We start from the raw sequence: 17,391 nt of genomic DNA on the forward strand, positions 1-17,391 counted from the left end.
ATGTATGTTCCTCATGAGTTGAAAATACTAAAATGAAGAATTTGACTGCCTATGGATAAAATCTCTTATCATACGCTTATTAGTAGAGTCACAGAAAATCAACATTAGGAAACCAGTCCAATTCTCTCACTATAGATTAGGACCGAAACTGATTGTGTGACCAGACCAAATCCATAGAGGCACAGCAGAGCTGGAACCAGAAAGCCTAACTTTTAGGTCAGCAATCTTTCAATGTCCACCTGTCATTTAATTCAGTTGACAGTTTCCATTTATGGAAACATAAATTCAGAGGTTTTGTGGTTTGAGGGGAAAAAGTCTGGATAGTAAAAGTTCAGGGAACCTAATATAACATGTGCATTTATACAACCTGGGAGATTAAATATATATATATATACCAGCATAATATTGGCTGAATACCTAGGTGTAGTCAATATGTTCAATGTCTTTCATTGAAAGCACAGCATAGAAAGGAACAGATGCTTGGGTGGGAGTATTTGCAGTAAGTCAACAAAAAGAAACATGGCCTTCTTTGTGAACAGAAAAGTTCTTTTTCTCATCTTAGTTTTGCAGTTCCCTTCTCTGCTTCTTTAGCATTGTGGCCATCATTCCATTATGCTGTACACCTGGAGACCTTTCATTCATATCCAGGATGCCTAATACTGGAGCAGACTTTGCCTTTGTCTAGCAACTGAATAGGAACCTCACTGGTATTAGTACCAAAACAAATACTCTGTGGTTTGTTTTCTGAGGGCAGAGAAAGCCACAACACTTACCACTGCACTGGACATATACCCTTAAAAATACACTTGAGAATTCAGGCAGTCTTCTACTTTCACACATAACGTATTTCTCAAAAAATGTGAAACTGATTTGACTGTGTGAAAATCAAATGATTGACATACATGGTTTCTGTACTCAGAAAAAAAAAACTCAGAGATTATATTAATTATAGCCACATTTTTAGACATTATCTTTGTGATATATTTTCATTACGTGTAATCCTTTAAAAATTTCTTTTCCTTTACAGTTAATTAGCATCATACCACGTATTTTATTTAATGTATTAGGCTTAATTACTCTAACGGAGAGACTGAAAAAATACAGTGGTTGAAACAAAATAGAAATTATCACTCTCCCACATACAGTCTGGAGGTAGGTGGTCCGTCAGTGACTCTGCTCCTCAAGGTCACTCACTACGCATGAGAAAAGGAACAAGGAAGTGAAGGGCAAGCAGCTTCCTCTCAGTGATGTGACCTGAGGACTGTACTTGTAACTAGTACTGACATCTCATTTGCCAGAATGGTCACATGACCAAACCTAGTTGCAAAGCACATTGGAGTATGTAGTCCCTGGATTAAATTCAGAGAGTTCTAATTCTGAATGAAAGAAAAAAAGAATGAATATTGAGAGTCAAATAGTAATCACAGCCTTCTCTTAATTTGTATATACAGAAAAATGGCTACAAACTTATTTTTCCAGTTTGACTTCTCCAGTTTGATTTGCTATGTTCCTTAAGAAATCTTACTAGTCTTTGGCAGCACTACAATGTGCCATCTGTTTTGTTAATAACAAAAATAATACAAAAACAAAGCCACTGCCGCCGAGTCGATTCCGACTCATAGCGACTCTATAGGACAGAGTATAACTGCCCGGTAGAGTTTCCAAGGAGTGCCTGGCAGATTCGAACTGCTGACCTTTTTTGGTTAGCAGCCATAGCACTTAACCACTATGCCACCAGGTTTTCCAACAAAAATAATAGCTACCACTTATTCATTGCTGACAGCTTGGTGGACAAAGAGTATTAGAGTGATGGTAATGGAATTTCTTAAGTATTCTGTGATTCCCCACTAAAATATCGATGGTTCATAGTCAAAATGAAAAAATCAAACCCGTTGCCGTTGAGCCAGTTCCGACTAACAGGGACTTTATAGGACAGAGTAGAATTGCCCCATAGGATTTCCGAGGCTGTGATCTTTATAGGAGCAGACTGACATATCTTTCTCCGGTGAAATGGCTGGTGGATTCAAACTGCCAATCTTTCAGTTAGCTGCTGAGCGCTTAACCACTGCCCCACCAGGGCTCCTTGTTTATAGTCATAGTTAATCCAAAATTTTTTAAAACTATACTGCCCACTTTTTATGAAATTTCCTTTTGTATTAAATAATCCATCTGTAGGTCCTTAATTCCAAAATTGTCTCCTTTCCTACTTAGTGGATGGGTGAGATCTAGTTCTATTTTGAGTACTAGGTCTATTGAACCTGGAGTTGGGAAAAGACTCAAACTCCAAGACATCTAGTAAGGAACTAAAGTGAGAAAAAGGTCCTCCCCAGATAGACATGAGTTAAACCAGAAATAACACAGTGGCGAGATGATAGAAAAGGCTTTTAACTTTCTTATATGAGCATTTTTCAGAATATCCATTTTGGAGCAAGACTGGAGACGTCCTCGCTCTGTTCCCCATGCAGCCTATCCATTCTAACAGCTGAATGTCAATGAAACAGCAGTCTGAATGACAAAGTGTTCTTCCTTGTCTAAAGTGCTTAAAGGTCCGTAAAAGCTGGAATTGGCAACTGTGTGACTTGTCACAACTGTTTTATGATGGAGGTATTATTATCAGCTCAATTTTACAGATGAGGAAATGGAGGCTCAAGGAGATTAAGGTCAAACCTCTGATTCATCTGTAAAATTGGCCTGATAATAGCATCTAGAAGTAGCACCCAGGACTCAAACTTAGGTCTACATTTTTAAACAATTTCACTCTACTTGCCCAGCTGCACCAAGCCTCAAACTGGGAATTCATCCCAGAGTTCTCATTCAGTCTTCTCATCCAGTGAGTCACCAAGTCTTATCCCTTTTATCTCTATAATAGCTTTCCACGTGTTCTCACTTCTTTATGACTACCTCTTGCCTAATTCCCTTCTTGCCAAGATTATTCTAATAATTTCCTAACTGGTCTTTCTTGCCTTGAATTTTGCCCCACTTCCAATCCATCCTATATATTATCGTCTGAGTGGTTTTGTTTTAATAATAAAAACCTGATCCTGCCTCTTCACCGCTTAAAAGTCCTCATTGGTTCTCCAACACCTCCAAAGTAAAGTCCAGATCCTTAGTTTAGTATAAAAGACCCTTCCGAACTTTCCCTCTGCTTATCTCTTTACTTCTAGTCCAATCCCACCACTGGTTCCTTTACCTAGTTCCGCAGTCCCAACATGAAACAGGGTAGTATCTCCCATCACCTCTGGCCATGGACTTGCAGGGAATTCTCTATCTCTGTGAATAATTATTTAAAATTTTACTTTTAAAGCACAAAAGTTTTATTAGCTATATTTAGGTGGCTATTGATATTCTTATTCTTGTTCCTATAAGTTTCTTCACAGACAATAATGAAATTAAAAAAACTTAAACCAAATCTTTGCTGTTGAGTTCATTCCAACTCAGCGACCCAATAGGACAGAATAGAACTGTCCCATAGGATTTCCAAGGAGTGGCTGGTGGATTTGAACTGCTGACCTTTTGGTTAGCAGCTGAGCTTAACCACTATGCCACCAGGGCTCCTAATGATGAAATGGGAGGTACCTTTTCCTTGCAACTCTGCAGATACACCCGCTACAAATCCCTATTCTCTTTCTGCAGGTATTTGGCTTTTTAGATTACTCCATTTTTTTGGCAGGAAAAAAAGCATTTTGAAAATAAGCGTTATATGGAAGGTTTTCTTCGCTCCTTAAAAAAAAAAAATTAGAAGTAATTTATTTCACTTTATCAAATGCCAAACCATGACAAGAATTGATTCAGAATTCTTAACCATTTCTTAAAACATATAAAGAATTCTATATATTTAAATATAGGGTATTTTTGCTGTACTTCCCTTTCAGGACCATCTCTTCTGCTCCCGATGGCAGGCTTAGCCACATGTCTTGCTGTGACTAATGAAATGTGAGTGGAAGTGGCTGATGCCAACTCTAAGCAAAAGTTTTACGAGTCCACATATAGATTTTGGGATCTTTTTCCTGCATTGTACTTTTTAATTGCATATCTAAACGAAACCCATTGCTGTCGGTCAAGTAGATTCCTACTCATAGCGACCCTATCAGACAAAGGGTTACCAAGTAGCAGCTGGTGGATTCCAACTGCCAACCTTCTGGTTAGTAGCTGTAGCTTTTAACCATTGTGCCACCAGAGCTCTGAGGTAGTTTAAATAAATGAGGAAAACACTTTCCAAAAGCTATGGTAGCAGGGAAAGATTCCATCATAATAAATTTCTGTAACTTTACAAAATACTCTTTATCCTTACTTGAACTGTTGTACATGAGGGAAAAGTCACCCCTTCAAGTAGGTGTTCTCCTTGCATAAGCAAACTAAAGGATCTAAAATCAGAGGTAAACTTGGGATGCCGAGAAGGGGAAAGAAACGATAAAGGGCCATTCATAAATTTCATGCCTACTTTAAGACATTTGTCCAGTGACTCTTACATAAAATTTTTAGGGCAAACTACTGCCCTTACGATAAAGATAAAACTCAAAACTTGTAGTTATAAATTACTGTAATATATCTGAGTACCTTGGACTGCTGGATGTCAAAAGACAATACTTGGGGTAAGCTATGTGGTTTGAATAGACAAATGCTTTAGAGAAATTTTGTAGGACTGTGCCCCCTCTATTTTGGCTTTTTGAGCACAGATGGACTTCTCTGCTATCCGTCAGGCAGTGATGTTAATACGTAAGGGAAAGGGCAATTCACTGCTTAGAAATTAATTAGCTGGGGAATGAGTTCATTGGCAAAAGTCTCCTCTCAAGAATGCTTTACACCAAGTGAAGAGGACATGGCGCTGAAGGGAAAAAGGGAGCCCTCATAACCACAGTCATTACAAGTATCTGGCAGGCAGGAAAATGGCTTCAGGCAGTGGCTGGATGAAAACAGATTTGAGATACGTAGCTCTGGAATGAAGTCATCTTCTATAAGTTTTTCCTTCACTGAGATCATGAATTCAGGGTGATCTTCCTCTAAGGGGCTGAGAGGTGCTTCCTAGATTTTCACTACCATATAAATTTGGCTCTCTGTCTCAGAGAGCATTTCTAAGATTAGGGGCTTGTTGTATACACAGTCAAAATGAATTCGTTTATTAATGGCTTCCAGTTTGGCTGATGACATCCCCCATGATGGAGAAGGGGAGGCTGGTAAAGAACTGGGCCCTTCTGGGTAGACTTCTGGGAGCTCCTCTAGGATGGTAGGCTCTGGGAAAAGATATCTGAAGAATGTGACTGGGTCCAGGTTGTTCAAGAATGCCTAAAAGGATATCAGACTCAGGGTCTGAAGAGTCAACGCCATCAAAATCCATGGGGAGATGTTCTAGAGGGGTGACAACTGGGCCTGCACTTGCCGCAGATGCAGCTGACCAGACCACAGGCCTTGTTCCATTCCCCTTGGCCTCTGCCTTCTCTTTAGCATACAGACCATCCATCCCTAAACCCTGTCTTAACACACCAAAACTGATGTTCCAGCAAAAGTTTGTTTTTCTTCTTTCAAATCTAGCACTTGTTCCAGCCCACTCATTTAAGCTTTCTTTCAGTCTCTGGCATCTAAGCTGCTACTCTGTTTTTCAGTTTCCTCTGCAGCTCCTCCTGTTCAGAGCTCAAGTATGCGAGAAGCTCTTTTGCTTGCTTGCCTGGGGTGGCCCCCAGCCCGCCACCTCCAGGCTGGCCCCTCACTGGCTTGGCAACCTGAGTGGCAGGGCCCAACTGGCTGGGGTGGTGGCACGCTTGCTGGACAGAAGCAGCATTTTAGGAGCTCTGGTGGCCGGACACAGCATGGATGCCACTACCACCATGGTCAGAGACTGTCTAACGATTTTGGGATTGTTTGTAACTTCAGCACATCTAGCAAAAATGGACAGCTACAATTGAGGCTTTGATATATTCCTGTCCCGTACTCTACCATGTGGACTATTTATTCATTCTCATCCATAATCATTGAAACATCTTTGGTTGGCTTCTGTGTGCTTCACAGTGGTGACATGGCACATATCTTCAAAATTAAAAGAGGGGATATTGAATCTCATAAGTCTCAGATTTGAAAGGATCTTAATTCCCTATATGGTCCTTGAATACCCTAAACAATATCCCTGACAAAATTCTGCCTAAACTACTTGAGTGGTGATAAATTCACTCCTTCTCAAGTGAATTCACTCTTCTAGCCCATATCATCTGAGACAGCTTTACTATAGAAAATTCTTCCTTGCATTCAGTGGAATTTGGTTTTTCCTTAACTTTGTAGAGCCAGTAATTCTGTTTCTACCTTCTGCAGTCATATGCTTCTCTCTTCTCTCCCTTGGCCTGTTCTGCAGTCTAATAATCTCTAGATCCTTCAAATGTTTCTCATAGGCCATGATTTAAATTCCTTATCACCATGTGGTTGCTCTCATCTGAAGGCACTTCAGTTTGCGTTGTCCCTGTTTAAAGCGCATACTCAGAACTGACCACAGTAATCAAAGTATATTTTTATATTTGTGCAGAATAGAGAGGGCCTATGATCTCTCTTTGTCTGGACGCTACATTTCTACTAATTTAAACTAAAATCATATTAACTTTTTGACAGCTACCTCACTCGGCTGGAACAGAGCCTTGGTGGCACAGTGGCTAAGAGCTATAGTGAGCTATGGCTGCTAACGAAAGAGGTTGGCAGTTCAAATCTACCAGCCGCTCCTTGGAAACCCTATGTTGTTGTTAGATGCCATTTAGCTGGTTCCAACTCATAGCAACACTATGTACAAGAGAGCAAAATACTGCCCAGTTCTGTGCCATCCTCACAATCATTGTTATGCTTGAGTCCATTGTTGCAGCCACTGTGTCACTCCATCTCATTGAAGATCTTCCTCTTCTTCGCTGACCTTCCATTTTACCCAGCATGATGTCCTTCTCCAGGGACTGATCCCTCCTGATAACATGTCCAAAGTATGTGAGCTGTAGTCTCACCATCCTTTCTTCTAAGGATTATTCTGGCTGTCCTTCTTCCAAGACAGACATGCTCATTCTTTTGGGCGTCCATGGTATATTCAATATTCCTCGCCCACACCACAATTCAAAGGCGTCAATTCTTCTTCCATCTTCATTATTCATCGTCCAGCTTTCTCATGCATATGTGGCGATTGAAAACACCATGGCTCCAGTCAGTTGCACCTTAGTCTTCAAGGTGACAACTTGAACCTAGGGGGTTCATCTTGAACACTACGGGGCAGTTTGACTCTGTCCTGTAGGGTTGCTATGAGTCAGAACCAACTTGATGGCAATGGGTTTGGGTTTTTTTGGTTTTTACGCTGTTCAAAATGTTTTTTTTTTTTTTTAGTAAAGTTTAATTTTAAAATAGGAGACAGAAAGTAATAAAATACAGAAATGTAAATATGAGTCAGGAGATGTGAAAGAGAATTTTTGCATTATACCTCTAAACCACTTTAATGGATGTTTGTTGTTAGTTGTTCTCGAATTGATTCTGACTCATGGTGACCCCATGTGTGCACAGTAGAACTGCTCAACAGGGTTTTCAAGGCTGTGACCTTTCAGAAGCAGATCTCCAGGCCTCTGCACCACAGAGGGACTCTTAATACCTTTAGCTAACATTAAATGATGATTTTATTCCTTTACTCACTCTCAGGCCTTTTTGCATTTGATTTCTCTGACTAAATACCCTTCAACAAGATGTCCTCCTTAGAAAGGTGTATTCTTCCCACAGTCCTAACTCAAGAATCATACTCTGTACTGAAAAAAAGAGTCAAACCCGTTGCTATCAAGTTGATTCTGACTCATAGCCACCCTATAGGACAGAGTAGAATTGCCACATAGGATTTCCAAGGAGCGCCTGGTGAATTCCAACTGCTCACCTTTTGGTTAGCAGTCATAGCTCTTAACCACTACGCCACTAGCGTTTGCACACTCTGTAGTATTCCCCAATTTCCCTACACAATTATTTTCTCCCTGGTTTGTTTTCCTATAGCACTTTTAAATACTTCTATTAAACCATTTACTACACTGAAGCATAGTTATTTACTTATACTCTAAACATCATTAGGGACAACCTCTAATTTAAATTTTTATTCCCTGTACTTTATAGTTGTATACAGCTAACATTTATTGAGTACTTACTACATGCCATACACTGTGCTAAACACTGCACATACATTATTTAGTTTAATGCTCACCACAGCCCTGTGAACTAGGTGCTATTTTATACACACACACGTATATGCTTAAGGTGGAGGCTAAGTAACTTACTTAATGTAGAACCGCTAATAAAGATTCAAACCCAGACCCGTCTGCATCCCAAGATTTTGTATAACAAACAGTAAATGTTTATGATTTGGGTCAAAATATGGATTTCTTAAAACTCTAATGTCACGAATATAACAAAAGTAACTTACTCACTGCTGTTTCTAATATATTACAAAACAAATTGCCAAGGATACCATTGCTTAGTGGTGCCAGCTTTTTGAACAAGTTAAGGCCTTACCCCCAAATCCTGCCCATTCCTTGGCAGGGCCCTGGTGGTTCTTGCTCCATGGTCTTCCTCTGCTGCCGCTGTCCATCTCTGCCTCACCTCGTGGGGCCTGGGTCAGCTGCTGCTGCCGCTTACACCATCTTGCCCCTGTTCTCAACCTTGTTGGCTCTGCTTTTAATAGCTTAAGCAAGCCGCCCTTTTCAAAATATTTACTTTATTTGAATCATAGTTACCACATCTATAATAGTTACCTCAGAGGATTGTTTACCTTATTATTTCGTCTCCTTTGCTTTCTCCTTCTCCTCCTCATACTCTCTGTCTTCTCCTTTTCCTCCTCCTCATACTCTCTGTCTTCTCCTTTTCCTCCTCCTCCCTCTTCTTCTGCTCCTCCATCTCCCTCTCCCCCACCTCTCCTCCTTTCTCTGGTGTGTGCAGGTGTAGGTACAGACAGTCAATGAGAGTGTAGAGAGTGATGGAGATGGGACAGAAAGGAGCGGTAAGGCCAGAGAAATTAAAATAAGTAGGATTACTAGTGGCTTCCTTATTACTCAGTTTCCCGAGGCAGGTAAGAATGTTAGTCAGGCCCACTCCCCCCAATAACCTATTGTAATAACCTGAAATAAAGGTTAGTTATTTAATCTATACTAATGAATCACTGTTATAAATATAAATGAATTATAATTTATATATGAATTATAATTATAATAATGAATTATAAATTTTTATATGTCATGCTGACAAAACATTCACTGGAATTAAATGGAGTAACTTAATAGAATTTATTATTTATTGGGTTAATAGCTTTAAATAAATTGGAAAGGCAGGAAAAGATGGAGAGGAATATTTTGCCTGACTTGAATGGTTAGCATTGAAAGGCAATGGCCATAGCCAAGCAAATACAGGAACCACCCCGGATCAAAGGAAGTAATCCAGGAGAGGCTGGAGCAACAGGAAGGAATGAGAACAAGGGAGCAGTCAAGTGGTAGCACAAGGGCCAGAAGTGAGCATTTTAAGGCAAACAATCAGCACCAGAAAACTACAGTACTGAACAACTTCAGTGCAAAGAAAGACCACTGGGAGAAAGCAAAGCAGAAACCTAGAATTTTGGGATAAGGCCGTTAAGTAGAGAACCACCAAGGCAGTTTATATTCAAGAGGGTTAACAATAATAATTGTAAATATTTATAGACTGTTTACTACATGCTAGAGGTTTACATGTACGTTGCTGTTGTTAGTTGCCAATTGAGTTGATTCCAACTCATGGAGACCCCATGTCTCCATAGAACTGTGCCCCATAGTTTTCAAGGCCATGACATTTTGGAAGCAGATCATCAGGCCTTCCAAGGTGCCTCTGGCTGGGTTTGAACCACCAACCTTTCGGCTAGTAGTTGAGTGCTTAATTGTTTGCGCCACCCAGGAACAGACTCCTTCCATCTATAAACCAAAAAAAACCAAACCTACTTCCATCGAGTAGATTCCAACTCATAGCGACCCTGTAGGACAGAGTAGAACTGCCCGATAGGGTTTCCAAGGAGGGCCTGGCAGATTTGAACTGCCAACCTCTTGGTTAGCAGCCATAGCACTTTACCACTGCACCACCAGGGTTTCTTTCCATGTATAGTAGTCTGAAATCTATAGTCACCCTAGAGATAAGCAGTTATGTAACTGTCTTTATTTCTTCGTAACTGAGCTTCACTTGCTCATGAGCCCTCATTTATGCTCAGTAGTAGAACACTACATTTTCACACTCTATTATCGTAACAGTCATTTTAAGTAATTTCTCACCCACTTTAGGATGTAAGGAGTCCCTTGGTGACACAAACAGTTAATGTGCCTGGCTAGTATCCAGAAAGTTGGAGGTTTGAGTTCACTCAGAGGCACCTTGGAAGAAAGACCTGGCAATCTACTTCCCAAAAAATCAGCTATTGAAATCCCTACGGAACACATTTCTACTCTGACACACATGGATTCTCCATGAGTCAGAATCATCTGGATGGCAAGCAGTTGATTCAAGATGTAAATAGAGTCATTTTTAATTTCAAACATCCATCAAGCTTTTCATTCCTCTCAAAGATTTTCTCCTAACTTTTCTTCTCCCTTCAGTGGTATTCAATACCAAGAAAACATAAAATCCTGAATCTATCGCCTTCTAGTTGTGTGACTTTCTGTACATCCTTTGCTCATCTCTAAAATGGAGAAAATAATGCTGCCAAATTTATAGGCCGTTACGAGAATTAAATGAGATAAAGTAGGTTCTTGCTGTTCTCGTTAGTTGCTGTCAAGTCGGCTCCAACTCACGACGACCCATGTACAACAGAATGAAATGTTGCACAGTCCTGCACCACCTTCATAATCTTTGATCACAGGTTCTAACATACAGTAAACGCTCAACAAATATTAACCATTATCATTATAGTAAGAAAGGGGGTCCTCCTGTTGCCCTCTGGTTGTCACGTACCTCCCCTGCTGATGATGTAGCTTATTGTTTGATGTCTGGGAGTGGGTAGTGCTGGATGTCTGATTACTCCAGGTGTCACCTTGGCTGTGGAAGGCCTGCTGGTTGAGACTTTGCTGAATTCTCCTATTTTAGGTAGTCTATTTTTTTTTTTTATCCTGTAGCTTTTGCTACTGGGTTCCCTTGCCTACTGTTGTAATGACTCCCTGGTGAGTATACTAACATTTTTTTAAATAGACTTTATTTTTTAGAACAGTTTTAGGTGTACAGAAAATTAAGCAAATAGCCCCTTATACCTTTCCCCTCGGTGTATTAGCGTGTTAAATTTGTTACAATTTATGGTCCCATATTGATACATAATTACTATTAACTAAAGTCCACAGTTTACATTAAGGTTCTCTCATTATGTAGTACAGTCCTATGAGTTTTGACAAATGCATGTCATGTATCTACCATTACAGCATCATATGGAATAGTTACACTGCCCTAAAACTCCACTTGTTCTCTTATTCATTGCTTCCTTCTCCCCCTGAACCTCTGGCAACCACTGATCTTTTTGCTGTCTCAATAGTTCTACCTTTTCCAGGATGTCAAATAGTTGGAATCACATAGCATGTAGCCTTTTCACACTGATTTCTTTCACTTAACAATGTGCATTTAAGGTTCCTCCATGTCTTTTCATGGCTTTCTAGCTCATTTCCTTTTATCACTTTATAATATTCCTTTGTATGGATGCACCACAGTTTGTTTAACCATTCACATATGGAAGGACATCTTAGTTGCTTCCAATTTTTGGCAAACTTGCTATAAAAATTTGTGTTCAGATTTTTGTGTGCATATAAACTTTAAGGAAACCCTGGTGGCGTAGTGGTTAAGTGCTACGGCTGCTAACCAAGATGTCGGCAGTTGGAATCCACCAGGCGCTCCCTGGAAATTCTATGGGGCAGTTCTACTCTGTCCTATAGGGTTGCTTTGAGTAGGAATCAACTCGACAGCAGTAGGGTTTTTTTTTTTTTTTTTAAACTTTAAAGTTATTTGAGTAAATTCCTAGAAGCACAATTGCTGGATTGTATGGTAAGATGATGTTTAGCTTTGTACGAAACTGCCAAACTGTCTTCCAAATTGGCTATATCTACCCACCAACAATGAACGAGAGGTCCTGTTGTTCCACGTTCTCATCAGTACTTGATATTGTCTGTTTTTTTTGTTTTGTGTTCTAGCCATTCTAATAGATGTGTAGGTCCCTGGGTGGCGCAAATGGTTTGCACTCAATTAGTAATCTAAAGATTAGCAGTTTGTGAAACCAGTGGCACTACAGAAGAAAGACCTGGCAATCTGTTTCCAAAAGGTCACAGCCAAGAAAGCCCTATGGAACAGTTCTACTCTATAACACATGGAGTTGCCATGAGTCCAACTCCACTCAGCCACAATAGGTGTATATTTATTGTTTTAATAGGTCTGTATCTCATTGTTGTTTTAATTTGTAATTGCTTAATGACACATAATATTGAACATCTTTTCATATGCTTATCTGCCGTCTGTATATCTTCCTCAGTGAGGTATCTGTTCAGATCTTTTGCCCATTTCTTAATTACCAATTGTTTTCTCTGTCTCTTCTGAGGGCCTAATATCATATTCTGTATTCTGTCCTACACATTTATCTTTTACAATATCTTCTAGTCCTATAGGCTCTGGCTTTGATGATCCATGCCAAACAATTTTAGAAATCAAAACAAAACAACTTCCCTCTCAAAGCCTAGCCCTTGCAAATCAAAAGCTCTTTGGTTTCAGACTGGAAGGCCTGCTGAGAGTTTAAATAATTTCTACTTAACATTCCTACAAATTCCTTTGTTATAGGCTCTATCTGCCTTGCCCCTGAGGCAATGAAAATTAGGTCAGTAAATGGAGAATTTAGGGACAAAGAAAATAATTTCAAGGAAAGAAAAAAAATCCCAAATAATAGAAATCTGGTAAATATGGTAGGTTGATCTGATGTGGGAGATACACCATGTAACTGTTTCAAACACACAGGAGCATTCCATAAAATATAAAACATTTTATTCAATTTACTGGTGAACTCCAAATCTAAGAAAAGGAACACCAGTGCCAGAAGTAAGGAGGAATTCAAAGCCAGGATGGTGAGCAGAGGTTAAGGCCAATGGCTATAAGATTATCAGGTTTGAATATAGTCTTAAAAACAATGGGATAGAATTTCAAAGCACATGGAATACAGTAATTTTATTTCCATTTGAAAATTTCTTCTTCAGCATTCTAGCAAAGCCTTTGAGAGTATTATGAAAACACAGGTTACCATAAATTAGCTAATGTACTACAGCAGTGAAAGTTCCAAATGCATTCTGTCCTAGTTACCCTTAACCAGTATCCAGGTTAACTAAAAAAAAAAAAAAGGAAATCAAGCCTGTTCTTGCCCTTGTAATTGTCCTCAAAAACCTAATAACACACACACACAGAGAAGGAAGGTGAAAAATCAATCCTTATTCTTTTTTTTTTTTTAAGTTTCAAAGAAAATGTTACTTTCAAAAGAATGGAAGGGCATGGGCCCAAGAGAGTCATTATACTGATTGTTCGCTATCAAATTCTGCGTGTTCCTTTGCTGAGACCAAATACAAGGCTTCTCATTTTCATCAAAACTGCAGGACTCATCAAAGTAATAGATGTATGTAATTACATCAACTACAAACATTTCCTGATGTTTCTGATTTATTTTACCAAATTAGAAGCCCCAAATTAGTAGACTCAAAAAGATGGTATAGTCTCTGGCAACCTAATCTGCAAATTTCGGTATGAATCATATTTCTAAAGGAACATTTTCATTATCTTATTCCCCTTTTTAGATGCCATAACATGGTCTCCAAATACCAATCCAACCTAATTATAAAATTTCTATTAAAAGCCTTACAAGCCCTGTAGAATTTAACCCCACTTTTCTTCACTAAAAGTATTTTCTTCTGTATTTTAGCTTTTGCTCTGCACTCCCATCCCAAATAATTCAGCTTATCAACCTTCATTCAGGTTGCTCCCCCTACCTAACATACTTCCTAAGCCCTCTTGCCATGTCCTTTAGTGATTTCAAAATATCATCATTTTTTAAACTTCTCTGTAGAACACAATACAATCTAATGTAGTTGCTTCTGTGCATTTGAAATGAAGGCTATGGAGTTTACAGCTTATTTTATAACCAGAAAAGACTAGAGGCAAATAAGCAAAGGAGTAACATGATATGCTTACAAATTTCTTGACTCTAGTAGCCTGGGCCTAAGTTGATGACATTTTCAGGAAAAGTGATTTATAAATTTGAGCAAAATAAAAAAGAATTTGTTCTAGTTAATGACTCAGATCAAAAGGAACTAAAGCAATATTATGGGGAATGTAGGGCAAACTTTGTATTTAACTGTATCACTAATTTCTTATTATGGCAGTTTTTATGTAATATTGACTAATATTCTAGCTTTATTTATCAAAGCAAAATAAAGTTTTCACAATAAAAGCATTCAAAGAGGAGTCAGAAGAATATTATAGGCATGAGAATTTAATCTTACTCCGTTCACCAGATAATACATTAGAGGTTGGGTGAGTCTTTGGTAAGTTTACATCTTCCTAAAAAATTTAGTTTGCCTTTTCTTGTTTATATTCAACTTGGCAGGTTTGACTCTAGTCCTGAGCGAACTCCCCTTGAGGAAATACTGGTCAATAGGAAAGACACAACTCCAGTTGTCTGGGCTAGTAGTTTCCTCTTGAGCAATCAAGAGGCAGGGTCCAAACCTTTTATCTCCTAATGAGTGCACCAAGAGAAGGGGAGGGGGGAGGAAGGGATGGAGGAAGGGGAAGAAGGAAGGGAAGTGGAGAGAGAGAATGAGAATGAATGAGAGGAAGAGGGAGAGGGACTGAGTTTGAGGGTGAGACATTATTTTCGAGAGCAGCATGCACTGAGATATCTCTTCAGTTGTCTTATAGACAAGTATCGCCGAGAACTTGGGCCAGAGAACTTGTTCTTGGGAATGATGAGTAAGTTTTACAAGAAACCTGTGCACTAAAGGTAATTATATCTCCAATCTCCCATCTGATGTCCAAACTTGTATATCCAATTGTCTACTTGAATATTCAATACACATCTCCAACTGAATGTGTCCAAAGCCAAACTCCCCTCAGTCTCCACCAAACCTGTTCTTCATACTTCCCTACCTTAAACAAACAAACAACAACAACAAAAACCAATCCCACTGCCATTGAGTTGATTCCAACTCATAGCGACCCTATAGGACAGGGTGGAACTGCTACACAGGGTTTCCAAGGCTGTAACCTTTACAGAGGCAGACTGCCATACCTTTCTTCTGTGAAGCAGCTGGTGTTTTCGGACCACTGATCTTTCCGTAAGCAGCCAAACACTTAACCACTGGGCCACCAGGGCTCCTTCTTCCCTCCCTTAGTAAATGTTAATGTTAAATTTCACTCAGTCTTAACAAACTACGTCTTCTCTGATTTCTGTCCTCCTTTCACATGTCACAAGTTGTGACCAAAAAAAAAGAAAAAAAAACTCAGCAAATTCTATAAACTCTGTTTTCAAAAGGTAACCCAAACACAGCAGCATGTTACCACCTCCATTATTACTACCCTATTATAAGCTACAATTATGCCTCCATGGACTAATATAAAATCTTCTTAACTGGGCTTTATGCTTCTACTCTTACTCTAAAGAGAGATCTTTTTAAAAATGTAAATCATATTAATCCTTTGCTATAAATTTCGTATCTAACCAAAAACAAACAAACCTGTTGCCATCAAGTCCATTCCAACTCATAGTGACCCTACAATAGAGTAGAACTGCCCCATACAGTTTCCAAGGAACACCTGATGGGTTCGGACTGCTGACCTTTTGGTTAGCAGCCATAGCTCCTAACCACTACACCACCAGGGTTTCCGGATTTCCTATCTACTTAGAATAAAATCCAAATCCTTACCATGGTCCACAAGACCCGACATGATTTGTACTCTTCCCCAGCAATACCTTTCTAATTCATTTGCACTCAAACCCTCCCTCAATCTACTCTCCCCATACTTGTCTCATTCATTCATTCATTCACTTAGGAGTTATACTAGACTCTTCCTTTACTTTGTAACTGTCTTAGTTTACTAGTTGTGCTGTTAACAGAAATACCACAAGTGAGCAGCTTTAACAAACAGAAATTTATTTTCTCACAGTTGAGCTGGAAGTCCAAATTTAGTGTGTCGGTTCTAGAGGAAGGTCCTTGTCTCTTTTGAGCTTCTGTTCTTCCATGATCTTCATGTGGCTTGGCATTTATCTTCCCCTATCTCTGCTTGCTTGGTTGCTTGCTCAAGCTGCTCTTTTCAGATCTCAAAAGAGATTGATTTAAAACACACCCTACACTAATACTGCCTTATGAACATAACAAAGAAAATCCATTTCCAGATGGGATTATAACCACACATATAACAACAACGACAAAAAAACCTAACCTGTTACCTTTGGTTGAGTTAATTCTGACTCAAAATGACCCTATAGGAAAAGTAGAACTGCCCCATAGGGTTTCCAAGGAGAGGCTGGTGGATTCAAACTGCAGATCTTTTGGTTAGTAGCTGACCTCTTAACCACTGCACCACCAGGGTACCAATCACAGGTATATCTGCTGCTGTTGAGTTGATTCTAATAGCGACCCTATACGGGTTAGGATTTACAGCACATATTCTGGGGGGACACGATTCAAACCATAAGAGAATTCTACATCTAATCCTTCAGGAAAGTATCTTGTCATTACCATCAAATATTTTCAAAATTTGACCACTTCTCACCTACTACAACATCTGTTTGGCTGGCTCCCTTACTTCATTATAGGGATACAATAAGATTGTTGTCAGGATTACATTGTTGTTCTTGTTGTTAGGTGCCATCAAGTCAGTTCCAACTAACAGCAACTCTATGCACAACACAATGAAACACTGCCCGGTCCTGCACCATCCTTACAATCATTGTTATGCCTGAGATCACTGCTGCAGCCACTCTGTCAATCCACCTCGTTGAGGGTCCTCCTCTTTTCCGCTGACCCTGTACTCTGCCAAGCATGATATCCTTCTCCAGGGACTGATCCCTCCTGACAACATGTCCAAAGTATGTAAGATGCAGTCTCACCATCCTTGCCTCTAAGGAGCATTCTGGTTGTACTTCTTCCAAGACAGATTTGTTTGTTCTTTTGGCAGTCCATGATATATTCAATATTCTCCAAAAACACCACAGTTCAAAGGCATCAACTCTTCTTCGGTCTTCCTTATTCATTGTCCAGCTTTCACATGCAAATGATGCGATTGAAAATACCATGGCTTGGGTCAGGCGCACCTTAGTCTTCAGGGTGACATCTTTGCTCTTCGACACTTTTAAGAGGTCCTTTGCAGCAGATTTACCCAATGCAATGCATCTTT

The 17,391-nt window shown here is 39.5% G+C and overlaps 1 protein-coding gene and 1 pseudogene across 2 annotated transcripts in view; both read right to left on the reverse strand.

The window, feature by feature from the left end:
• TTLL7 (tubulin tyrosine ligase like 7) overlaps nucleotides 1–17,391 on the reverse strand; it is a 245,482-nt gene that overhangs the window by 211,354 nt on the left and 16,737 nt on the right. The gene's annotated exons all lie outside the window — the stretch shown is intronic.
• Nucleotides 4,741–5,824, reverse strand: LOC126071346 (uncharacterized; annotated as a pseudogene).

Source organism: Elephas maximus, chromosome 3 (assembly GCF_024166365.1).
Source record: "Elephas maximus indicus isolate mEleMax1 chromosome 3, mEleMax1 primary haplotype, whole genome shotgun sequence".
NCBI classification, from domain to species: domain Eukaryota; kingdom Metazoa; phylum Chordata; class Mammalia; order Proboscidea; family Elephantidae; genus Elephas; species Elephas maximus.